This window comes from Pelophylax lessonae, assembly GCF_965119305.1.
Source record: "Pelophylax lessonae genome assembly, chromosome: 6".
In the NCBI taxonomy this organism is placed as follows: Eukaryota; Metazoa; Chordata; class Amphibia; order Anura; family Ranidae; genus Pelophylax; species Pelophylax lessonae.
In genome coordinates this window covers 93,574,970-93,601,387 of record NC_138773.1, presented here as the reverse complement: position 1 = coordinate 93,601,387, position 26,418 = coordinate 93,574,970, and the positions used below count along the sequence as shown (strand labels likewise).

General features: G+C 42.0%; 1 protein-coding gene across 1 annotated transcript in view; it reads right to left on the bottom strand.

Moving 5' to 3' along the window:
- The window catches only part of BAIAP3 (BAI1 associated protein 3), a 599,530-nt gene that overhangs the window by 396,138 nt on the left and 176,974 nt on the right, over positions 1 to 26,418 (bottom strand). The window lies entirely within an intron of this gene.

Below are 26,418 nucleotides of genomic sequence, written 5' to 3'. Positions count from 1 at the left end.
GCGTGCCACAGCCTTCACCTTCCTTTCAGCCGGGTCCTTAAAGGATGGGGATTCCTCTACTGGGATCATGGTAGCTTTGTTCAACCGGGAAACAGGAGGGTCCACCACTAGTGGACTACTCTATTTTTTAAAAGGGGCTCCTCAAAAAGGTAATGTACAGCAAAACGTTTGGGGGCCACAAAGTGTAATTCTGGTTGTTCCCGTTCCTTACAGGGAAACCTGCCAAAATAAGGCACCTAAGGAAACACCTTTGGAGTGAGAGGTAACTTATGTGTACCAAACGACACAGCCAGGTTCGTGGCTACATTAGCCACATCCTCCATTTTTAAAGTCTCACACACTGCAGTGATAAGTGCGTCTACCAGGGAATGAATCATCCTCACTATCGGATGGATCTGGGGGTGTGATATTAAGCCCCCTCTGGACAGACCGCGTCCACGGTGGCATCAGGCACAGAATCAAATGAGACTGATCAGGGAAAGGCGGGGACGCTTCCTCCTGGGCCTTTGCCCTTACGCCACTTCCACCCGGGACACTAATGACTGCAGGACCACTGTTGGTTCAACCATGGGAAGCTAGGGTTCCAAGGGACCTGCCACCTCCATGAGGAGGCCAGTGGTGGAGATGGGACCCTGAGGTTCTATAAAGGAAAGGAGGACCTTACAGTACAAAAACGACCTTTTGGCACCACTAAAGGATCCCCCCAAGGCTCAGGGTACCTATCAGTAGACAGAGAGAGATAACAGGGACCCCCAAGGATTCACCCTACAGATGAGAGGAGAGCCAAGAATTCGGACCCAGCATCACCATGGATGCCATCCCTGTTTATATGTCCCGAGCACAGAAGGAGGAAACTGAGGAGGAAGAGCTTTGGCATCAACACGAGGCTTCAGTCGTCTCCAGTGTCTCCCAGGCTAAGAGAAAATGACCCCCGTCACATCATCGGGCTACACAAACATGGCCGCCAGCTGGAGACCAGCCAGACTCAGGGAAAATGGCCCCTGTGTTATCATCGGGCTACACAAACATGGCCACCAACCGGAGACCAGTCAGACTAAGGGAACATGGCCTCCCGTGATATCATCGGGGTACACAAACATGGCTGCCAACTGGAGACCAGCCAAACTAAGAGTAAATGACCCTGTGACATCATTGGGCTACACAAACATGGCCCCCAACTGGAGACCAGCCAGACTAAGAGAGAATGGCCACCATCAGCTACAGCATGCTGCAAGAATCTTTCCTGTGCCCCCTGCAATGCTGCACGGGGATCCCCTTCTGAAGGTAGGACACACATTTGGGGAGACTCCGCTGCGCACTCTGCACCGGTCTCTGTATTGGGACCCCCCTGCACTATACCCACACTGCAAACAGTGGGGCATGCACCTAGAGGTCTCCTACACTGGGACCGCTCCAGACTACCAGGGCAGTACACACTATCCCAGAACCCTTACAGAGTGGGGATAGCGGGGGAGACCCCACGGGTCTCTGCTGCATCCTCTGTCCTGGGAACCCCACCAGCCTCCAGGTACAGACAGGGGGGAAAGGGAGTGGGCGAAGCCCAGCTCTCTGAGGGATTTTTAAGGATGGGAGAAGGAACCCTGCAGGCAATCCATAGCAATCACATGACTAAGTCATAATGACGAAACATGTCGGGACATGCTGCACGGCAACGAGATCTGTTTACACACGCTAGACGCCTAACCGGAAGTGACGTTGCCGTCCCTGGATAGACGGGCGCTGTGTTGGAGACTGCTTTCGGGTGGTTCTCCGTTACCTGGATTCGTCATCGGGCATTGGGGGATGACTTAAGGTGTTTTTGTTCATTGGAACATGTGAGTGGAATTCATATTTTATTAATAAAGCTTTGTTTTACGTTATTACGCTATGGCTTTTTCCACTTTTGTTTTATCCATGGATATATATTAAGCTGCTACTGACCCTGGGAAAGATAGTTACACAGCCCCTATACTGGTGTGCTGGACACACGCTACATTGCCAGAGTTCTGGTAAGTGTATGACCTTAAGGGAGTGGTGGCACTTTCTCATGCGGTGTGGTGGACGGCAGCTATATCAAGTATTTTCCGAGTTGGATGATATTATAAGAACTTTCTTAAACTATTGATTTACCTCACCAGCACGGGGTTATTTATGCACCGCATGTCTTTCTCATCCTTGGGAGTTGGACTATTTTATAAATCATAACTGTTTTTAATGCTGGCTAGCATCAGTGCATTTTATATTACATTTAGATCAGAGTGTAATTTACCCTGTTTTCTGTGTTATATGCCAAGGCGCCGTGGTAAGTTTCCTCCATAGGGGGCCGAGATTAAATATTCCTATCTTTTGTGATCGTCCCTGGAGGTTACCCGCGTCCACCCCAAAAAAAAACACCAAAAGGGGAGAGGGGGAACTGTACTTACCCTTTCATGGTGCGAGTAGCGCTCAAGACATAATCTTCTCCCACGAAGTAGAGGAGCTGTCGGCCAAGGGACTGCTGCGACTCAGACCCAAGCCTGGTTGTATGCGACCCAGCAAGACTTTTATCTTACGGGCCAGCCTCAGTCCGTGAGGCTATGTCACTGCTGAGCTAACGCATAGCTGCGGTCTGCACGCGCTTCCTGGCTGGGCTGGGAGGACCACTGCATCTAGATTCTTCAGCCAGTTGCCCAGCTCAGAAGTTGATTGTAGATCTCCCGAGTGAAAAAACAAGATGTAAGGAAGGAGAAAAAAATTACTAGGACCAGAGATCTCAGCCGGGAGCCTAGGTCCTTACTCCTGACTTGACAGATTAAAACTGATTATCTAGGGCAGAGAAGGGGGTAATATACCAAGATGAGGACGGCCTATGGGCATAGCCAGGTGTTTTTTGTTTTGCCTAGTCCTACTCCTGGAGGGGGCAACATAACCCAGTAGTTATGGTTTATGGAGCGCTGTGTCCGTCAAAGAACGAAAAAGAAATATTGTTTGTTTTTTTTTCAAAATTGACGCTCTTTTTTTGGTTATAGCGCAAAAAATAAGAACCGCATCGGTGACCCAACACCACCAAAAGAAGCTCTATGTGTGGGAAAAAAGGTCATACATTTTATTTGGGTACAACGTCACACCACCACGCAATTGTTAAATTTATACAGTGCCATATCACAAAAAATGGCCTGGTCATTAAGGGGGTAAAACCTTCCGGTCCAAAAGTGGTTAAAAAATGAATAGAAAGGAAAAACACTGAAAGTGAGCAATTAAAATACTTAATTTATAAATGCTTTTACCCTTATTTTAGTTGTTGACATTTTTTTTTTACTAAGTGAACCAGTTTCTTGGCAATCCATGTCCAAATCACAGGTTCACTTTAAGAAAAGGGAAATCTCTACACTGTAGAAACTATTGTAGTATATTATCCCTGCTAAGCTCTGCAAATAACATTATATTCAGAGTAATATTATATTTGTGTAGCTATAATTCAGATCGGCTTTAGGAATGCTAGGTCAACAGCAGATAAGAATTTCTCTTTGAGGGAAATGCTTTAAAAGATCTATGAGTATGGAACTGATTTTCATCATCTGCAGCTTATGATAGTGTAACAATCACAGTTGTATAAAGCCATTAGGGATGATCGAACTTTTGAAAAGTTCGGTTCGACCAGAACACCCGAACTTCACGAAAGTTCGGTTCGGATTTCAGAACCCCATTGAAATCAATGGGACCCGAACTTCTGTAATCAAAAAACACCATTTTTAAGCCCTAAAACCCAATAAATGCCCCTAAAAAGTGCCTAGGGTTCTGGGTCATGCTCCAGGGACTATTAATCACACAAAAAAAAGTTCTTAAAAATTGTCATTTTTGATAAAAAAGCCAATTATTGAAAAATTAAAAAAAAAAAAAAAAGAGATTTTTTTGATTTTTACTTTGGATTTAGTATCTGGGGGGTCTAAAAGGTGTGCATGTGAAGTTTCAGCTCTGTAGCATGTCCAGAACCATGAAAAAAAAAAAAGATAATTTTTCAGTAGAACAGGGATGTGGTTCGGGAGCCTCCTTTAACTTTAACACCTATATGATCTTTTTTTCTGGTTCTGGACATGCTACAGAGCTGAAACTTCACAGGTACACCTTTTAGACCCCCCAGACACAAAATCACACAAAAAAAGTTCTTAAAAATTGTCATTTTTGATAAAAAAGCCAATTATTGAAAAATTAAAAAAAAAAAAAAAAAAAAAAAAAAAAAAAAAAAAGAGATTTTTTGATTTTTACTTTGGATTTAGTATCTGGGGGGTCTAAAAGGTGTGCATGTGAAGTTTCAGGTCTGTAGCATGTCCAGAACCAGAAAAAAAAAGATCGTTTGTATTAGAAAACTTTAAGCACAGGAATATGGCTTCTCTGCTGTAACACCTTGCCGGTTTAATAGCAGGCATTTTTTTGGGTTCTTTGCAGTCAGGAAAAACATCTGAACTTGTGTATAGTAGTACTGTGCACAAGTTCTGATGTTTTGCCTGCCTCCAAAATTCCCCAAAAAATGCCAGCAAAAACACACCTGGGCATTTTTTTTTTTGACGCTAGCGTTTTTTTTTGGCATTTTTTGGGGTTCTTTTGAGGCAGGCAAAACATCTGAACATGTGTATAGGGGGGATATATAGACATATATGTCTGAATATATACCCCTAGACATATATAGGTGTGATAGTAGCAGAAATAAATGCTTGCGCTAATGAAATCATTTACAGTAATATATTTCTGCTACTATCACACCTATATATGTCTCGGGGTATATATTCAGACATATATGCCTATATATACACCCTATACACATGTTCAGATGTTTTGCCTGCCTCAAAAGAACCCCAAAAAATGCCAAAAAAAACGCTAGCGTCAAAAAAAAAATGCCCAGGTGTGTTTTTGCTGGCATTTTTTGGGGATTTTGGAGGCAGGCAAAACATCAGAACTTGTGCACAGTACCACTATACACAAGTTCAGATGTTTTTCCTGACTGCAAAGAACCCAAAAAAATGCCTGCTATTAAACCGGCAAGGTGTTACAGCAGAGAAGCCATATTCCTGTGCTTAAAGTTTTCTAATACAAACGATCTTTTTTTTTCTGGTTCTGGACATGCTACAGACCTGAAACTTCACATGCACACCTTTTAGACCCCCCAGATACTAAATCCAAAGTAAAAATCAAAAAATCTCTTTTTTTTTTTTTTTTTTAATTTTTCAATAATTGGCTTTTTTATCAAAAATGACAATTTTTAAGAACTTTTTTTGTGTGATTTTGTGTCTGGGGGGTCTAAAAGGTGTACCTGTGAAGTTTCAGCTCTGTAGCATGTCCAGAACCCCAAAAAAAGATCATATAAGTGTAAAAGAGGGGTCCCACCATCCCTGCTCTACTGAAAAATTATCTTTTTTTCTGGTTCTGGACATGCTACAGAGCTGAAACTTCACAGGTACACTTTTTAGACCCCCCAGACACTAAATCCAAAAAAAGTCATGCCTGCCTCCAAAAATGCCCGATAAATGCAAGAAAAAGCGCCGTAGAGAAGCCGTATTCCTGTTCTAATAAAAATTATAAGAAAATGCTAATTTTTGGGGGGTTCTGGACATGCTACAGAGCTGAAACTTCACATGTACACTTTTTAGACCCCCCAGATACTAAATCCAAAGTAAAAATCAAAAAATCTTTTTTTTTTTTTAATTTTTCAATAATTGGCTTTTTTATCAAAAATGACAATTTTTAAGAACTTTTTTTTGTGTGATTTTGTGTCTGGGGGGTCTAAAAGGTGTACCTGTGAAGTTTCAGCTCTGTAGCATGTCCAGAACCATAAAAAAAAAGATCGTTTGTATTAGAAAACTTTAAGCACAGGAATATGGCTTCTCTGCTGTAACACCTTGCCGGTTTAATAGCAGGCATTTTTTTGGGTTCTTTGCAGTCAGGAAAAACATCTGAACTTGTGTATAGTGGTACTGTGCACAAGTTCTGATGTTTTGCCTGCCTCCAAAACCCCCCAAAAAATGCAAGGAAAAACACACCTGGGCATTTTTTTTTTGACGCTAGCGTTTTTTTTGGCATTTTTTGGGGTTCTTTTGAGGCAGGCAAAACATCTGAACTTGTGTATAGTGGTACTGTGCACAAGTTCTGATGTTTTGCCTGCCTCCAAAACCCCCCAAAAAATGCCAGCAAAAACACACCTGGGCATTTTTTTTTTGACGCTAGCTTTTTTTTGGCATTTTTTGGGGTTCTTTTGAGGCAGGCAAAACATCTGAACTTGTGTATAGTGGTACTGTGCACAAGTTCTGATGTTTTGCCTGCCTCCAAAACCCCCCAAAAAATGCCAGCAAAAACACACCTGGGCATTTTTTTTTTTGACACTAGCGTTTTTTTGGCATTTTTTGGGGTTCTTTTGAGGCAGGCAAAACATCTGAACATGTGTATAGGGGGTATATATAGGCATATATGTCTGAATATATACCCCTAGACATATATAGGTGTGATAGTAGCAGAAATATATTACTGTAAATGATTTCATTAGCGCAAGCATTTATTTCTGCTACTATCACACCTATATATGTCTAGGGGTATATATTCAGACATATATGTCTATATATACCCCCTATACACATATTCAGATGTCATGTCTGACATCAAACATGTCCTCAAAAAAGCACTGGCAGTGGCAGCCCCTGCAGCATTAAAAAATGCTTGCTGGTGAGAAGCCACATTCCTGTCCCGAAGCAGAGAAATGATCATTTCTCTATAGCGGTCACCCTGCTATGGAAGGGTTTTGTCACTCTGCCATAGCAGTCACTGTCAGTTAACCCTACACTACACTACGGTCCCCTGACACTTAACACTTTCCCTACAGAAACTAAATTTTTGAAGCTAACTTAAGTGTAAAGGAGCACTCTAACTACACTAGATATCCCTTTCCTCACACTAAAAATAGCTAAATGACACTTTTAAAGTAAAATTAACAGAACTGCTTCCACTCTCTTCCATGTCCAGTATAACAATGCTGGGAATATGGCGGGGGCGATCTTATATACTGGGGGGCGTATTCACTAATGATTGGTCTAGGGACCCCCTAGTCACTCCAATCACATTCCTAGCATTCTTCTGCCCCCTCAATTGGCTTTTGCTAATGGTTCTGGTCCAATCACGGGCTTTTAAAGCCCATTTCCTGAAGCATTGCATTTTGGGCGGTTCTGGTTGCCGAATTCCGAACTTTTTGGGCAAAAAGTTCTAAATTCGGCCGAACCTCGAACACCCAATGTTCGGGCCGAACCGATGGTGGACCCGAACCGTTCGATCATCCCTAAAAGCCATGTGAGGAATGGGTATGCCTGAACATCTCATCAGCATGGTAACATTTATAGCTCACAAATGCATCTTCTCATCCTTGTTGAAAGCACAGAATGTAGTCAATGGACTGATGCAGGGTGATGCATAAAATCCTTCCTCCAAGAAAACCATATAGAAATGTTTAACCAGAAAGCAAGAGACACTTGCTTTCTGGTTAAACATGGCAAGGTGTCAGTCCCTAGTGGTAATACCACAGCACCAGTAGATTCGGCACAGATCTAGAATATGTAGAGACACCTCTCTGAGTCTGAAATGGTGGAATATGTAAAGGCTGGTTGGAGTCATATCAAAATCCTCAGAAGAAGTCGGGCCAAATATGGGCACCTGACATGGGTAGAGGAAAACCCGATGTATGGACTCACCAATAGCTTCTCTAACACCAAAGACGTCAGGAAGCGTGATCACATACTTTTAGAGTCATGGCCAATCTTACTGTATCTTTATGAGGAACTGCACCAGAAGGCTCAGCAAAGAGGAATTTAGTAAAGTTCCAATCTCAATTCCAAATAAATGAGAGTGAGATAAGGAACCTCCTTGAGCAGGTGAAAGTGACCTCTATTGGGACACATCAGTTAAGAGAATGTAGCGTGAAACTGCAGAAAAAAGTAGAACTGTGGCAGAAGTTTTATTCAGAAAGCTGTAATGTAAGCAACCATTTGAAAGAGCAATGTAAACGATTAATGCAATAAGTAGGAAGTTTTGAGCAAGGAAAAATGTTTTCTAGCGGAAGTTGCTGAGTAACCAGCAGTGGGAAAAAAAATGTAACAGTTCAAGTCAGGACAGGAACTCATCAGTAAATAAATAGGAGAGTTACAAAAGGTTATGGTGTCCAGGTAAAAGGGTAATGCTTTATTCATTCATTATAAATAAAATTAAGTAATTAAATAGACCCAGATATGACTCCCAGTCTGATGGTCATGACCCAGACAAGGGGGGGGAGTCAGGCAGAGAGTCCACGTCCTACCCCAGCCATATTCTACATATAGGAGGGCAGAAATTGGGCAGCCATGCATAAATAGGTATGAGTCATATCAAGGTCACCGCAAAAAAATGAGCACCCCTAAAAAGATACCATACACCTCCAGAATTATAAAGTTTTTAAATAGAGTACTGTCCCGATTTTTGTTAAGAAAGGGTCCTTAGACATTACTGATTACCCTGAGGCCTATGAAAAACACCCTTTCTGTGTTGGGCCTGTAGAATGTAATTTAAAATTCAGCCCATACAAAATCCTTACCGCTGCTAGAGCTGCTATCTAAAATCTAAAATGTACACAGCACCAAAGCCCATTGAATTTTTGGCTGTACTCAAAAGTGCCTAACACTCTTCAATGAAGGAGCCTGAGTACAACCACCAGGAATTTAACCACTTAAGCCCCGGAAGATTTTACCCCCATTCCGACCAGGGGGTATTTTGCGATTCGGCACTGCGTGACTTTAACAGACAATTGCACGGTCGTGCGACACTGTACCTAAACAAATTTGGCGTCCTTTTTTTCCCACAAACAGAGCTTTCTTTTGGTGGCATTTGATCACCTGTGCGATTTTTTGATCATGCGCTATAAACAAAAAAAGAGCGTCAATTTTGCAAAAATAGCAATATTTTTCACATTTTTTTATATGAAATTTCCCCCAAAAAAATGTAAAAATCAAAATTTTTTAACATTTTCGGCCAATTTGTTTTATGCTACCTATGTTTGGTAAAAAAAAAATCGCAAAAAGCGTATTTTGATTGGATTGCGCAAAAGTTATCGCGTTTACTAACAAAGGGAAAGATTTTTGTCATTTTTGTAATTTTTTTTTTTAACGCGTAATGGCGGCGATCTGCGATTTTTTTTGCGGTACTGCGACATTGGGGCGGACAGATCGGACCCTTGACTGACATTTGTGACATTTTTGGGGTTACCAGTGACATTTCTACAGTAATCAGTGCTATATATATGCACTGTTACTGTAAAAATACACTGGTAGTGAAGGGGTTAACTTTATTTGGGAGGGAGGGGCTGTGTGTATCCCTAGGGGCATGCTTTCTACTGTGATTGGCTGTGGCTTGAGCTGTAAGGACACTGATCAACGGATCTACATACTAGATCCGTGTGATCAGTGTCTTTACAGCGAGGAGAATGACAGGTGGCTTGTTTACACAAGCTGCCTGACATTCTCCCTCTCCCCCGCCGATCGCCGAGTGACCGGCGGACATCGGGTCCGCTGGTCACACGCGCGGGGGGGTCCGTGACCACGCGGGAGCGGGAGCGCGCCTCCGGCGGCGCGCGCTCGCTCCCTAGACCCTCACAAGCTAGTGACGTAGCCCTACGTCACTTTGCCTGTGAGGGGCTGACTGCCGACGTAGATCGGCGTTAGGCAGTCGGCAAGTGGTTAAATCCCTGTGCTTTGAGGCATTGCCTATGTACATAATAATAAGTTTGGCAAGGGACTACAAGTTGGGGTGTTCACTGGAATGGTTGGTAAAAGAGAGCGACAATTTGTACTCCATCCAATAGACCGGTGAATACAAAGAAAGGCGTGAGCCTGTCACCAAAATTGTGGCAGAAACGCATCTTTCTTCTCAACCCTCACACTGGAAAAAAAAAAAAAAAAAGGAGCAAGATTTTATACCAGATACCTCAAGGAGGACACCGGACACCCCACCAAATAGGAGGGGGGGGAACAGAGGCCATTTTAGGATTTCCTTCCAAGGGCACAGAGCCCAAGGTTTAGAAGTCTCTAGGGAGTATCCCCAAAGAGCCCAATTTACCCTTAAGGATGGAAACCCTCGCTATGCCCAATATACTCAATAAGAGGGGGACACCAACAATAAATAGGGATTTGCCCCATCTTAGGGCTCCCCAAAATCCTCGGGAAGATCAAGAGACATTAAGGCCCAGACCCCCCGCCAGAACTGAGCAAATGGTTCTGACAGGGATCTGTCCCATCTGTCTGTACCAAAGAGACATAGGCACCGCGGAAGGCGGAGCCAAAAATCCAATTCTGAAGAGGTTTTCAGCAGATTCAGATTTCAGTAGATGCCAAGTTGGATCAGATGATCACTTGGTTCACTCAGGGTACTGCAGCCCAGAACCAAAATAATTCCTCTTTAGGAACAAATCCTGTGGCCAGCCAAAGGCCACAAAATCCTTAAATGCCCAAGCGGTCAGGAATCAGAGGGACACACTGAATAAAGGCATAGGAGAGAGGTTCTAACACCATTTTATCCCCAGGTCACAGTATTGAGGATCCGGAAATCCCTGCCAGGGGATCTTGGTTGTTAGATACTAACTACCCTCCTATTTTTCAGTGGTCACTTCATCCCTCTGACTTAAACAGGTCGCTCAAAGCGAGCACATTTTGAAAAATCACCAATGATGGTGATACCAAGGAGGATCAAACCCTAATGACGTAATGAAGTCAAGAGGTTAAAGGTGGTATTACGGTAACCAAGAAGGAATCCTCAATGTCAGGTAGTTTTGTTGCCTACAATAAATGGCATTGATGCCCCGAAGGGGGAAATATTATTTTTTTTTCCCTCCCAAATAGAAGGTAAGTTCTAACAAAAATATTGTATTACTGTTCAATTGTTCAATGTGTGGTATCCATGGTGATGAGTACGTCCCCATGTTAATGAGCCCCAGAAGTCAGTCTCCCCTGGAAAAGGTTGCATATATAGTCTCACCTTGCATGGTGGTCAGATAAAAGGCTGATCACACGGTGGACAAAAGGAGGACTCTGAGGAAGCTCAGGATACCAACCTCACATTGAAATTTCAACTAAAAGTTATGGATGAAAACTGTATGTATCATTTCCTCATGGAATCCATTTTCCTTTATAGGACTAAGAGATCCAGGAAGTAAGCAGGAAACCGAGAGTCTGATGTGTCTGAGACACCCAAGGGGGGGTACAGTGTGAAGGACCCTGGAATACCCCTGATGGCCGGTCTACCAAGACGAAACCGTCAAGACAGCCAAAGGCAAAAGTGTCCGGAGAAATTCACATTCCACTGGCCAACAGATGTTAACCCTTGGATCCACACCTCACTCGGAGTCACCATGCTTATCTACTGAAGTCACTACACCTACTTGCAGGTGTCTACACCCCATTCAATTATTCCATACCCACCTACAAAGTCCGATTTAATCCCTATTTCTTCGAGAGTCTGCCTTGGAAAAATGTTTCAAATGGCTACGGCAATTTTCACACTTTCCAAAGGGGGGATTTGTTAGACTTCCAGTACGAAATACATTTTCCTATTACAGGTCAAGAATTGTGAACTTTGAGGCCTCAAATGACCTTTTTACAAATTCAGTCAAAACCCCTTCAGTTTGAAGCACACATTGCGTCCATTGTTGAAATTGTTTTATTTACATGTATTTTGAGATGAGAAGCTATGTCATCTACCCCCAAAAGGAAATTGTGTTTGGTAAACTTTGAATATAATGCTCTGTAAAGGCAGGCAACTAAATTGCTTATCCCAGGTGGAACGGCTTCGGGGGGAAGGTTTACATACAACGGACTTCAAAGGATAAAAAGCCATTTTTCCCCTGGTCATGAAAAGAGAGAAACCAGAGGGATCATAAAACATTATGTTCTGGCCATGAGACGTTTTATCACACAATGGCCAAAACTCAAATTCAGGATCACACCTGTGTTCACCCATTCACTAGTAAATAAACTATTGTTTCTACCCTGAGAAGTCAAACAAACTGAAAACAGCCTGGACAAAGACTAGAACCTGTAATTCATTTACCTACACACCAAGAAGGGGGTAGAGATTGTGTCATACAGACTACATGGTGTCAAATAAACATTGTCACTTAGACTGATGAGAACTGCATCTTCAAATGAATTTAATATAATCATAAGCTTATACAACAGCCTTGTCCCATCATATACCAAAGGGGGGTGTGGAACTTATAATTTTATGATAATCTTCTATTGAGAATTACATGATATCAATTATTTAGTAGTGTCAAATGGTCAGAATTTCTCCCATATTTTATAATCCAGTCCCAAATCATGACTGTATTGTTGTTAACATAATAATCCCTTTATGGATAATATTCTGATTGGAAATAACCCATGTGCAGAAAAGTTTACATATACAAGTTGTTGTGTAGCAATATATATATATATATATATATATATATATATATATATATATATATAACTGTATATGTATCTATATAATTCTTACTGCTACTAAATGTAAAGTATATGGGTAAATCAGTCATTTCCAATCAATATATATATATTGTATTAGTAATATTCTTAATTCAATGGTGTTACCAGGTCCAGTTACCAGGTCCAATCCTTACTTAGATACATGATGGATATTAGATGGACATGTATAGAGGATGAGAGTATGGATAAATTATTATGCTGTTTTTATGATAGTCTTAAATGTAGAAATTATCATATAGTTTTAATATCCATATATTGGTCAACCAAGAGGTGTCACCCAATGACCTCACCGGTTAATGAATAAGATAGCCCAACCAATGGGGATGAAGTTACTCCCTCTGGGTTTAACTTATGGTAATTTTAATCCATAGTCCTTTAATTTAAGTCCTTTGTTCCATACAGTATAAAAAGGGAAGCCCAGATGAGAGACAGGACATTGCCCAACATACATTACACATACAACACACACGCTACTACAGCCATGAATAGACTCATCTATACAGACTCCATCTTGCTCCATCATGTATCTGAACTTTGAAGGACGCCAAATGAAACTCCTCCCTAACTGACCACCATCTTGGGAAGGCAGCCATCTTAAGAACTCTGGTAACGACCATTCTAAGCTAGCAGCCATTTTAAATATGGTAAATATGCCTTGCTGTTTATTTGATTAATATTCAATATCGTTTATTTTCTTGCTTATATGTTTTATATTTCATATTAAAGGGTAACGAGATTACAGTCCCAGCCGTATTAAACATATGTAGATTTTTCTCTAAGAGCTGATTTTTGCTTTTTATACATTTTTATTAATATCAGATTTAGCGCATATTGGCATATTAGTCTCACGTTTTGCATGGCCTATTCTCGCTCCATCTGCAGTGAAGTGACTATTGGCTGTGCATTGAGCAGACAATTGTGGTCTGATTATATAGAACATTAATTTATGGTTTATAATATACCTGGAAAAAAAACGTAATCTTGCTTTATTTTACTTAAATCGTTTAGCTAAATATCACATTGCATTTATCGTTTTAAGTTTGTATTTTATGTAAGGTTATCTCTTTGTGTCACTCAAGTCTGATCATTTATTGTGAAGACATGTCTTGTGAATAAATATTCTTATATAATCCCTACTGTAGACTGTTTCACTAAGATTGGTATATGCTTTTAAAAAGAAATTAATAGATCAAAAAGAACTCGTTATACTCGTTCAGAATAATATTCTCGAACGTGTAAAACGCACAACAAGGTGGTGGTGTTGCTGGCAGATCCTCTGTTTGCGGGGTGGCAGGTGCCGGTCTCAGTACAGAGGTGGATGAAGAGGCGGAGACTGCAGCAGCAGAAGAGGAAGCAGGAGGAGCCAGAGACCTTTCTCGGTTTTTGAGGTGTCTACTCCACAGCAGCTCGTGCTTTGCACTTAGATGCCTGGTCATGCAGGTTGTGCTCAGGTTGAGAATGTTTATGCCTCGCTTCAGGCTCTGAATGCACAGCGTGCAAACCACTCGTGTCCTGTCATCAGCAAATTGTCTGAAGAACTGCCACGCTAGGGAACTCGTTTGAGCTGGCTTTGGTGTGCCCGGTCCCTTGCTGCGTTGGGCAGTAACAGGCATAGTGTCTAGGGCATGGCCGCTCCGCTTTTGCACCCGGCTTCCTCTTCTGCTGTGCTGGTGGCTCTGTGCGACCACCGCTTCTTCCTCCAAACTACTCAGGTCATCTGCATGACGTTCATTCCATGTGGGGTCGAGGACCTCATCGTCCACCACATCATCTTCCACCCAGTCTTCACCCCTGCCCTCCTTGTCGGTCTCCATGATTCGGAATTCCGCAGCAGTTGGTACCTGTGTTTCGTCATCATCCGAGACATGCTGCGATGGTCCTCCCATGTACTCAGCTTGAGACATAAGTGGTTGGGCATCGGTGCACTCAATTTCTCCCACTTTTGGGGCAGGGCTAGGTGGATGGCCCTGGGAAAGCATGCTAACAGAGTCATCAAAAAGAAGAAGAAGACTGCTGCATGACTTGGTGCTCAGACTGCTTGGCTGATTTGCAGGGGGGTGAGGTGAAAGATTGATGGATATGGGCTGCAGGTACCAACTCTGACCTTTCAGCAGAAGACTGGGTGGGAGACAATGTGAAGGAACTGGAGGCACTGTCAGCAACCCAATGTATTATCGCCTGTACTTGTTCTGGCCTCAACATTTGTAGATGCGCATTAGGCCCTGCCAAATACTGCTGTAAGGTTCTGTCGCCTACTCGCATCTGAGATAGGTGTTTCACTTGTGCGTGTAGCTGGCACAGATCGACCATGTCCTCTCCTTGCAACAGGAGCTCCACCAGCAGCACCACGACCCAGCACTAACATGGTGGAGCAGTATGTGTGCACACGCCTAGACGTACTGAATGACGGGTCTGCCCCTTTAACTTCTGGGTCTCCAAATTGGGCACATGGCCTGAGCTTGCCCTTTACGCCTTGGAGGTGCTGGCCTGCCCTGCAGCCAGTGTATTACCTGAACGTGTATTTAGCACTGCTGGGGGCATTATCACAGATAAGCGCAGCCGCCTGTCCAGAGCCAATGTGAACAAGCTCACGTTCATTAAAATGAACCAGGCATGGATCCCACAGGACTTGTCCGTACCTTGTGCAGAATAGACAAGTATACTGGCCTTACCCAGCCATTGTTGAATTTGATCTTTCTAACTCTTTTGGGGTGTACCCTAATTTAAAAAGAAATAAAATTAAAAACCAAAACCAGTGTTGGCTACCTCGTCTTCCTCCACCGCCGCTTCCACCTACACCGCCACATCCACCGCCACCTCAACCTCCTACTCCATATGGTCCTCGTCCTCCTCCTCCACCGCCGCTTCCACCTACACCGCCATATCCACCGCCACCTTAACCTCCTACTCCATATGGGCCTCGTCCTCCTCCTACATCATTCAAGATGATTATTTTTTATTTTTCTGTTTTTTATGTTATTTTATGTAATTTCCCTATCCACATTTGTTTGCAGAGCACTTGCCATGCTCTTAAGATGATTTTGCTGCCATTTGCAGCCTTCCAACCATTTCCATGTTTGTTTTAGAGGCATTTTAGTGTTCAAAATTTCGGGTCTCCATTGACTTCAATGGGGTTCGGGTTCGGGGCAAAGTTTGGGTTAAGTCCGGTTGACGAACCCGGACTTTTTTTTCCAAGTTCGGACGAACCCGCCGAACGCGGACAGCCAGGTGTTCGCTCAACTCTACCTAGGACATCCGAGCAGGAGTTCTCCTCTTCCCTTCCCTCCCGGCAGTCTCCTAGGACACGTCGCAGGTCCCAGAAGACTGAGGGACCCTTCACAAAGGGCAATGCGGCTTGCGCATGCACAGTGAAGCCGAAAGCCACATAGCTGACTGCCCACAGTAAGGATGTCGGCGCCGGGAACCCAAAGACTAGTGAAGAACTAGCTGGGGTGCAAACAGCGCTGGATACCGGGACTGGTAATTGTCCTTTTATTAAAAGTTAGCAGCTACAGGATTTGTAGCTGCTGACTTTTCATTTTTTTTTTCCAGTGAACATCCTTCTTAAAGCAGAGTTCTAGCCGTTTCCGTGCTTATTAAAAGTCAGCAGCTACAAAAAGTGTAGTCCCACGACCCATCGATGCAGCCTCCCGAAGCCTTGTTTCTCTCCCTCTTCTCCAAAGTGCTGACATCACTAGTGTGGGCATCCGGCTGTGATAACTTGCAGCTTGTGACGTGTCCCAGAAGATTGCAGGGAGGGAGGGGGAGAGGAGAACTTCCGCTGGAGCCATCTAGGCGGCCCCAGCAGAAATGGGAGCAGGTAATTGTCAAATCTAGGTACCCGCTCCGACCCCAAAAAAATGACATGCCAAATGTGGCATGTCAGGGGGTCAGGAGCACTTAAAGCAGAAGTTCCACTTTTGGAAAGGAAAAGAAAAATAAAATCAATTACTCTGATTGAAGGTGTTTGCTTGTGGTTTGTCTGGACCCTCTGCCTTTTAAACTGGATCCAGCCTACTCACAGCATATTGTGAGGAAATGTTGGCAGGATTGTGGTGGATCTGTAGGTTTCTCAATTACACCTAGTGAGGGGCTCCATGGTTTATGATCGATATGGAAAAAATAAATATATTATTTTTCTTAGTATCTTAACCCCTAGGTCCGGACAGTGTGGGCCTACCAATGGCTGACGGAAAGCTCCCAATGTGATCACTATGACAGCCAATGATGGTGGTTACATGATCATAAACCCTGCATCGCCACCTGGCATCTAAAACCTTTTAAAAGCCAGGGAGGCACCGGCGCAAAGCGGTTAATAAAACTGTTCTGGGTCCTGGGGTCAAAAAGTTTTGTACAGCACTCCTAGGTGCAAATCTTACCAGACCTTATTAGTCTCAACTATGCACAGGCCTTTCTATATGTGGGCTGAGATAAGGTCTGCTTCTCTTCTATCTCGGGCAGCCTTCTGCTGTGTGAAAAGGCTAAGTGCTGAAAGAACACTAAAAAGGTCTGTTTATTTTGGGGAATCAATTAGGGGCAACTGTGTCAGGAACGGACCTGAGTTTAGTTATTTGCTTGGACAAGGTGTGTTATGCTATGGACAAGCTGTACTAAAACTGTGTTTGTCTACTGGAAAAAAAGTGCAGGGAAAACCTGTCTACTTTGTTCCTGGGTGTCCTTGTCTTATGCATAGTTAACTGCTGCCAATACCATTTGAGCCTGTCCCCCTTACAGTTTGTAAACATGCTCTACAACACAGAGACAGGTGACACCAATGGCTTAAAAAAAATGCCATTTTCTATTGGTGACAGAAGTCTATTCACATCTATGTATGCACCACCAGTGAAATGAATATTATCCTCAAATCCACTTCTACTTACAACATTGAGTGACTTTCGATACAAAAAGGTGTTGCATAAAAGTTGCACTCTGGAGTTGCATAAGTGTGAATGAAGCTTTATGGTCCCAAAATAATATGTTAACCCCTTCCCACTGACATAACACATATATGTGGCCCCGCTGCACTGGGCTTTTATCCGTGGGGCCACATATTTGCATATCTCCCTTGTTCTAGGAGTGCGTTCCCACCACAGAGACCGGAGTCTCACTGAGAGCCCCGGGCCCCGTACTAAAGATCAGGACATGGAACTTCCTATTCTGGGTCACCTGATCGCTGTGGTAGCCTCTGATTGGCTACAACACTGATCAGTCACTCTGAAGCCCATCCCTGTGTTTCTTTCTCTGTGAATAGAGAGGAAAGATACAATGTATCTTTCTCTTTACTTGCAGAGAAGAAAAAAAAAAGGTGTGTGGAAAAAATAAATACATAAATAAAAAAAAAAAATAAAAAAATTCCTAAATCAAGGTTTGATCTAGGTTAGTGCCAGGGTTAGGATTTAGGTCAAGCAAGAGTCAAAGGTCAGGGTGAATATATTTTGGAGAGGATTTTTTTTTTTAATTAGTATCAGTGTCAGTTAGGGGTTAATTCACTAAAACCAATTAACTGCCATGTTTTATTGTCAAAGCTTAATTGAACAAGCTAAACAACTGCACCAGATTTTGCACTCTCCAGTCTTATGCCCCGTACACACGTACCAATCGTCGGCTGAACGATCGGCCGTCTTTTGTCCAGGGCTGTCGTGTCTGTTGAAAACTGCAAAAGACTGCACATGAATTTTGCCGGCCAACAACAGCCGACTGCAGAAGTGATGTCATGTGATGGTTAACTTTCCTTGTCTTTTTTCTTTTCTGAGCATGCCCAGTCTTGCAAATCTGCTGTCTGTCGGACGAAATCTGTACTGACTGGCGAACAATCGGCCGTTCTGGTGTTGGCCAACAAAAATTTTAATGCCTGCACGACAGATCCTGTTCGGCCGAAAATGCGCTGTCGGCTGTCGGAAGCATCATACTAACAAGCATACAATCGGCCGATCGGTCGTCGGCCGAATATTTTCAGCCGATGATCGGTACGTGTGTACAGGGCATAAGTAAATCATACCCTTAGTGTCAGTGTTTTAGATAGGAACAAAAAAAAGAAAAATGCACACTATTGCTTCTGGGCTGTGCTATGGGACAGGTACAAACAACAAATAACATACACATATGTGGTATCACTGTGATCGTCAGGAGCAGGAGAATTTATTTTGGGCTGTTCTTTGGTGGTAGGTTTTGGTAGTAACAAGAAATATACAGCTAATTTTTCTTAAAAAAGGTTGTTTTTTTTTACTATTTTGAGATAGTTTTCCTTTGATAATTAAAAAAAAATCAGGGAGATATCCATAACCATTTACTACCAAATGAAAGCCCAATTTGTCGTGAAAAAAAAAGGTATAATCCACCTGGATGCAGAAAGCAGTTGTAATGATATGTACAGTTTTGCTAACACATGTCAAAGTTGCAAAATTGTGCTTAGGCATTAGGATTTGTTTTACTCTTAGGCGTGAAGGGGGTTAACATGTCTGTATCCCTGAAATGAATCAAACTGCTATTTAATGCAGTCACAAAGAATTATTTTTTAATCAGCATGGCAAACTGGAATTAGTTGACCAGAGGAAGGTATATTATTTTGTCTGTTTCTGGAAAAGCACAACTGGAAATAACACATACACCCACAATTTATATTATGAGATTGCACACTAGAAATGGATCTGCCATGTATCTATCATTGCTTGTTTGCTTTCGACTCATTTTTAACAATTATCATACTTTTCGGAATAAAGTTTTAATTAAAAATAAAGTAACCTTGGGCTGTAGATTTGGTTAAGAAACTGAAAAAGGGCAATTCTATTACCCCTTAGTGTTTTTTTAAACATTTTGAGTGTGAGAGATATTGCTAATTCCACAATTAACGTACTGTGTCCAACAATCTGAAAATATTTCCAAGAATGCCTGAGGGAGATCTGAAATAACAAACCAAGTTGCAGAACAGCGATAAAAGAATTAATCTCTTTGCTGTTTACTATACATAATGGTTCTGAATAATGATAACCCCAAGAAAGGCTTTCTATAGCTTGTTCAATATAATATGTGACCCTTTCCCTCAAAATAAATCCACCAACAGTCTCAGCATTAGCATCTAACAGAAGAAAAAAACATCTAAGTTAGGTTGAAGGAGGGGGGACCTCAGTTCTGAAGAAATCCTGACTTCAATATGTTCCCATTTGAGAACAGAAATTAAATTGTCAAGAGAGCATCACCAACTGACATTCTACAGAATTTGAATATCTTTAGAAGTTGCTAGTTGCTTGCCAGTTCTCTGGATTACCTGCTTAGCGAGACACCAAAAAGTGAATGCATGCAGCCGCTGTTTTTCATACTTCCAACCTAGACATACATAAAAACATAGACAGTCTAGGGACTAGTGTCTAAGGAAGAACTAGAATATGTATACTATACATAAAAAGTATAACAGACTCATTCAGTAAATTTAAAGACAAGTTGTTTAAAGTCTGGGTTCACACTGGTGCAAACACAGCCAATTTGCATTGCATTTGGACCAAAATGGTACAGGGCCCATTTTTTTGGTCCGCACTAGAATCAGATCTGATTCCAGTACAATTTAAAAGTTCACACAGTGATCTGTGAACTGATCTGGGGGTGTCATTAACTTTACATTGACACCCGCAGCATTTTACAGATGTCATTGTGAACCGTCTGCGAATCAGGTGCAATACAGGAACCTACACAGCATTCACAGGGTTTCCCGCATCGCACCCAGTGTTAACCCAGTCTAAATGAAGGTCACCCCAGAAGACACAATATATTATGGTTGGAAGAGAAAGAGGCATAAGTGTTACATATAGCGGCATAAAAAAATCCTTAAAATACCTCCTGAAGCCTGACTGAAATACTCCGACGTTGCTAGGGCATTGCTAAGAGAGGCTTAGCCATTACTGCTCACCTCCACCATCCTAATACTAATTGTTTTTGATGAAAGAAACTATGCCACTCTCAAAAGGCCTCTTTAACCACTTGCCGACCACCCTGTAGGAGTTTTACTGCTACATGTCAATTGCGCTGCACAGGATCACATATACTGTATATATATATATATATATATATATATACATATATATACACACATGTAATCCCGCACTTCCTGGTATCGGGCGCGAGTGAGCGCCACCAGCAGCTTGCTCCTGCTGTGATTCTACACAGAGGAACCCGTTATCCACTGACACCTGCTGATCGTTCAGTACATAGGCAGAACAGCGAACTGTCAGTAAGGAAGGCATGGATCCTGTGTTCTTGCAAAGCAGGGACACAGATCAATGCCTTCCTTTAGTAAAAACACCTTCCACCTTACAGTAAAGCACCAGTTAGGCACAGTTAACCCTTTGATCACCCCTGATGTTAATCCCTTCCCAGCCAGTGTTATTAGTACAGTGACAGTGCATATTTTTAGCAATGATCACTGTAATAATGTCACTGGTCCGCAAAAAAATGGCAAAAGTGTCAGTTAGTGTCCAATTTGTCCGCCAGTAAAATAAATAAATAAATAAAAATTAAATAAATATATCCCATAGTTTGTAGACACTATAAATTTTGTGCAAGCCAATCAATATACACTTATTGGGATTTTTGTATACCAAAAATATGTAGCAGAATACATATTGGCCTAAACTGATGAAGAAATTTGATTTTTTAAATGTTAAATGTTTTTTATTGGATATGTTTTATAGCAGAAAGTAAAACATATATTTTTTTTTAATTGTTGTTTTTTTTTTTGTTTATAGAGTAAAAAATAAAGGTGAGAGGTGATCAAATACCACCAAAAGAAAGCTCTATTTGTGGTAAAAAAGGCAACAATTTATTTGGGTACAGCGTTGCACGTTGCAATTATCAGTTAAAGTAATGGAGTGCCGTATCGCAAAAAATGGCCTGATCAGGAAGGGGGGTAAATCTTCTCAGAGCTGAAGTGGTTAAAGCCCAACAAAACCCACTTATAATACCTTTGTGGCGCTCTCTCGTTGCTCTGTTGCCCTGCTAAAGCTGCCACAAAATACCCAGTGGTTATTGGCATTGGGCTCATGTGACCTCCACCAATAATGCAATGCTTTGACCTAAACAGCCAATTGCCAGGCCCAAAACTGTCACAAGAGGGAGGGGATGACAGCCTCCTCCTTGTGTAAGCCATTGACAAGGCACAGGGTTAGAAGTGTGGAGTAACGAAAAGTCAGTGCAACGTGGGACAGTGAGTTTAAGTGGCTCAAAGGTGGGCTTTAAGGAAAAACTATTGTTTTAGGCCTCATGCACATGGGCATTAAAAACACTGCTTTTACAGACTTACAGTATATCTTTTTTATGCCTTTAAACACAGTTCTGTGTTAGCCTATGTGGCCATGAATATCAGGATTAGTATTTTAGAAGCAGCGTTTAGAGACATAAAAAAGCACCGCCTCCGCACTTAGAGAATCGCTTATTAATATGATTTACATGTATAAACGTACAAAACACGCACATATGCACGTAAATTTATTCTAATGGCCAAATTAAATTCATATTCTGGCAAGAAAAACGAAAGTATGCCCCATGCCATACGTCTATAAACGTGTGTAACTATGCACCAAAACAATCATTTTTTATGCTTGATTTTTCTGCCATCCCCTGGAGAAAGATCTAACTTAGATAGGAGTATTTCATTATTGTAAAAATAAACAGACTCTGTTTTATTTAAATCAATAGAGCAGGTAGCAGAAAGTAAACCATGATAAATGCAAACATTTTAGATTTTCCTATATAAAATCATTTTTGCTGATTTTCTTTTTTTATATTATACAAAATCTTTCACAGAGGGAACGTGAACAATACTCAATTTTACTGATAAAAGGCACATTTTGTGAAAGACAGCATGAAGCCCACAGGAGAACTGAGAATTTGTGGCCTGCGTGCTCACCTGCTCTATTTTCACAACAATAGTTTGATAGCAACATTTGTCAAAGCTTGCTAAAAACACATTTAATAAAGCTACAGCCAGCATTCCAATTAAGATCAGTGTTCAAAATGTCCTGACTATTGGATATAGAACAAGCGCTCAAGTCCAAACTCTATTCAAGCCCAGGAGCTGCTCCTGGGAGATCCATATGAGAGGGAAAAATCATAGTCTTTAGGAGAGGATCTATAAAGCCTAGTACACACACAACGAATTTAAGCCGACCGGTCGTCCATCTTTTGTCCAGAGTGGTGTTTTGTTGGTTGGAATGTGCTCTAGACTGCACACGAATTTTCCCGCACGACAAAATTCTACTTCAGAAGTGATGTCATGTGTTGATTTGCTTTCTTTGTGTTCTTTCTTCCCTGAGCATGCCTAGTCTTGCTCATAAGATTTTTCCGTGTCGAAATCTGTACTGACTGCACGAAAATCGTACGTGTTTTGACGGAGGGCAAAAATTTTATAGCCTGCACACCAGATTTTTTTCGGCCGAAAAGTCGGAGTCGGTTGTCGGAAGCATCATACTAACAAGCCGAAAATGGCAGATCGGTCGTCGGACGAAAATTCCCGGCCGAATTTCGACTCGTGTGTACGGGCCTTTAGTAATCCAATAGTAGTAGGTGGAAATAGAAACAATGCAGATGTACTTAAGGCAAAGGCTCTTCTTACCAGTGAAAAGTCAACTCTGTGGCTATAAATTAAAAGAAACATTAAAGCGCCTCTAAGGGTAGCATTTTAATATGATTAAAAATGGCAAGGGTAACAGTAAAAACTCACTAGACAGACATAAATAGAAGGCTCATCTGTGTGAAGTAAATGTCCCGATGAGGAACATGGATGACACGCTAATCCAGATCACACAATGCCACGGTCTGACAGGAAGAGAAGCCGGCATTATCTTTGACTTTCCAGGTGGATGGGCTGGAGAGCAGCGTGAGACGCAGCGCTGTCTGCGGCGTGTGACGTCAACGGGAGGCTGGGAGAACACAACTCATTTCTGAGCATGCGCAAGCCCGTAACGAGCATGCGCACTCCTTCATCGGGTGCTTAACACCTCTATTGATCTATATGGCTAGGTGGCAACTCCTCCATCATGGTTTGGCAGACAACACTCCCTAAAAATGAATATGCTTCCAAAGATTTAATATTTCTTTTGTACTATACAAGTGACTTTGGTTCGGTCTGCTTTGTTCGCATTTCAAAAGAAGCTTCTTTTGTTTATTTGGGGGGACAAGAGGCCTAGGGTGAAGAAGCACACATTGTTTACTCCAAAATAAAAGGGAGGCCTGGTTTGCTTAAATATTCTTATGTAGCCCAGTTGGCCCAGCTCAATAGATTGTCTTCCCTCCAGCCCCACTCACTGTGGATGAAAGTGGAATCCTATTCCTGCCTATCTAAGCAGATTTCCCAAGTCATGTGGCTGCCAGTGAGGGACCAGCCCCCAACTCTGTGCCCCCCTCTCTCTTTTACTCAGCATATGGGAAAGCCATTCTAAGCCCCACAAATTCAATGGGCTCATTTGTTGCAAAAGAGGGATTTCACCCCAGGCCTCGCCCCCCATACATATGAATGGTGGTCCAAAAAGGGTTTTACACTGTAGCAGACCTTTGTGATCATAGGGGAATCCTGACCAAACAAACCCTGAGGGAGAAGCACCAACTGCCAGAATCAGAACATTTTCGGTACACTCAGATAAAGCATTATCTGCATACTCTATCTCATAAATCTGATATAGTAACTATGTTACCTATGGAATATTTATGCCACAATTATGATAAAGTCCGAGGTCATATATCAGAGATCTATACTATTTTAACATATCCCTCAGCTAAACATGGCTACATGGTCAAATGAGATCAGGACATCCAGGAAAGTCTTGAACTTGAGGAATGGCACTCGACAGCACAGGCAGCCTCGAGGTCACTCATCAACACTTCCATTATTGAAGCAAATTATAAAGTACTACTGAGATGGTATATGGTACTGGCCAGATTTGCTACCTATGTCCTGGGAGCTTCTCCAAAGTGTTTCCGAGGCTGTGGTCAGCAACTGGAAGTCGGCTACCATACCATTTTACTAGCTCAAGCACAAGCTTTCCTGGCTTATGAGAAATGAATAGTTAAATGACAAAATGTAAGTGTTAAAAAAAGTCTGGGGTCCGTGGATCAGATACCTGCCAAATGATCCCCGTACTGTATCTGACTATAATGCCTTTTGGTGGGCGTGTATCTCCTCCCCCCCCCCTTCCCCTTCTCTCTTCTTTCTCTTTCATACATCTCTTTCCCTTCTTTTATTTGTGTTATTGACAAACTCAAGATGTATACTTTTACAGCTGCTTCCTTCTCCCCATTGATGAAGGAATTTGAACTTCCGAGTGTAAAGGGCATACCCTAAACTCCATCAAATCCATTCGTTCTCATGGAAACAGAGACACACTGGGATTACTATGTTTTACAGCCTTGTAATAGGCTATAATTCCTAGACTGTAGGTGGTTGGGAGTAAATCATAAGCCCGCAGTTATGTGCCTTGGATATGTGATAAGGGTCGTTGTTTTTCAGGGGTGTAACCCTTTGCTAAAGTGGAAATGGTGTTATATGCCTTCTATTCTTTCGTTGGTTACAATGCTATTTTTTTTTTTTTTGCATTCCATATTGTGGAAAATATGCAATGTTTGTAATCGTTCTTGGAATTTCTTTACTCTTTGTGAAAATCTCCAATAAAAATATTGAAGTGAAAAGTAAATAGTTTGTGTGAAAGGGATGTAACTGACAATTACAAAAGTGCGCTAATTACTGTATAATAAACAAACAACATTGTCCATATGTGAAAAAATGAGGAGGAATCTATTCCATCTGAAGAGGGGTGTTCCCAATATACCAAATAAACTCTTGATAGGTGATAGGTGAAATAACCTCATACCGAAACCAAAATCCAATAAAGCATAACTTAGTGCAACAGCTGTGAACTTAAATGACACCCAGTGATGTTAATGGACCCTTACCACATTGAAGAGAGAGTGGAGCATGTACTGTGGTACCAAGGAATCCAAGCCAATGGCCACACTTGATAAGAAAACCAACGGGATGGATGGATGAATCTTCCCGATATCTTTATATAGGTCTATAGGCTTCCACGGGTAGAGTTGCCAACATGAGGACCACAATAAAAAAGAGGAAGGGACTGATGGTGCATTACGCACAATTTATTGTTTAAAAAGGTAAAAAAACACACTTACAAGCATCCTGTGTGAAGGTACAGCGATATGCTCAAGAAAAGTCACGGTCGCCTGCAGTGCGATCCGGGACCTGTAGCAGCACGGCTGGCTCCCCCCGACGCGTTTCTACTGAAGAGTCGGCTTCTGGGACTGGAGCTGGAAGCCGCGCTGCTAATCTCTCTCTTTAAATGACATCCATTGAAGACTTCCGGGGCGGCCGCGGCTGGGAAACCCGGAAGTGCGATGACGCACTTCCGGTCCATTAGATGCAATTACTAGCGGTCACAAGATGACAAATTCTCCTTCCTGTGACGCTTCCAATGAACCGGAAGTGGATTCACTCGTTTTCCGGTATACACAAACAGCGTAGGAATTATCTCAAGATTTATTGGATTTTGGGTTCGGTAAGAGGTTATTTCACCTATCACCTATCAAGAGTTTATTTGGCATATTGGGAACACCCCTCTTCAGATGGAATAGATTCCTCCTCGTTTTTTCACATATGGACAATGTTGTTTGTTTATTATACAGTAATTAGCGCACTTTTGTAATTGTCAGTTACATTCCTTTCACACAATCTAATTTATCACAGTGCTGCTTTTACACTTCAATATTGGTTCGCGCACCTTTTTTCCATTTTCATTAAAAGTAAATAGTTACTTTTTCACTGGTATCATACATTGATACACTGAACTTCAGTTTTATAAACTCTTTATAAAATAATAAGCTTCTGGGTATCCTGTTGAGTCCTGTT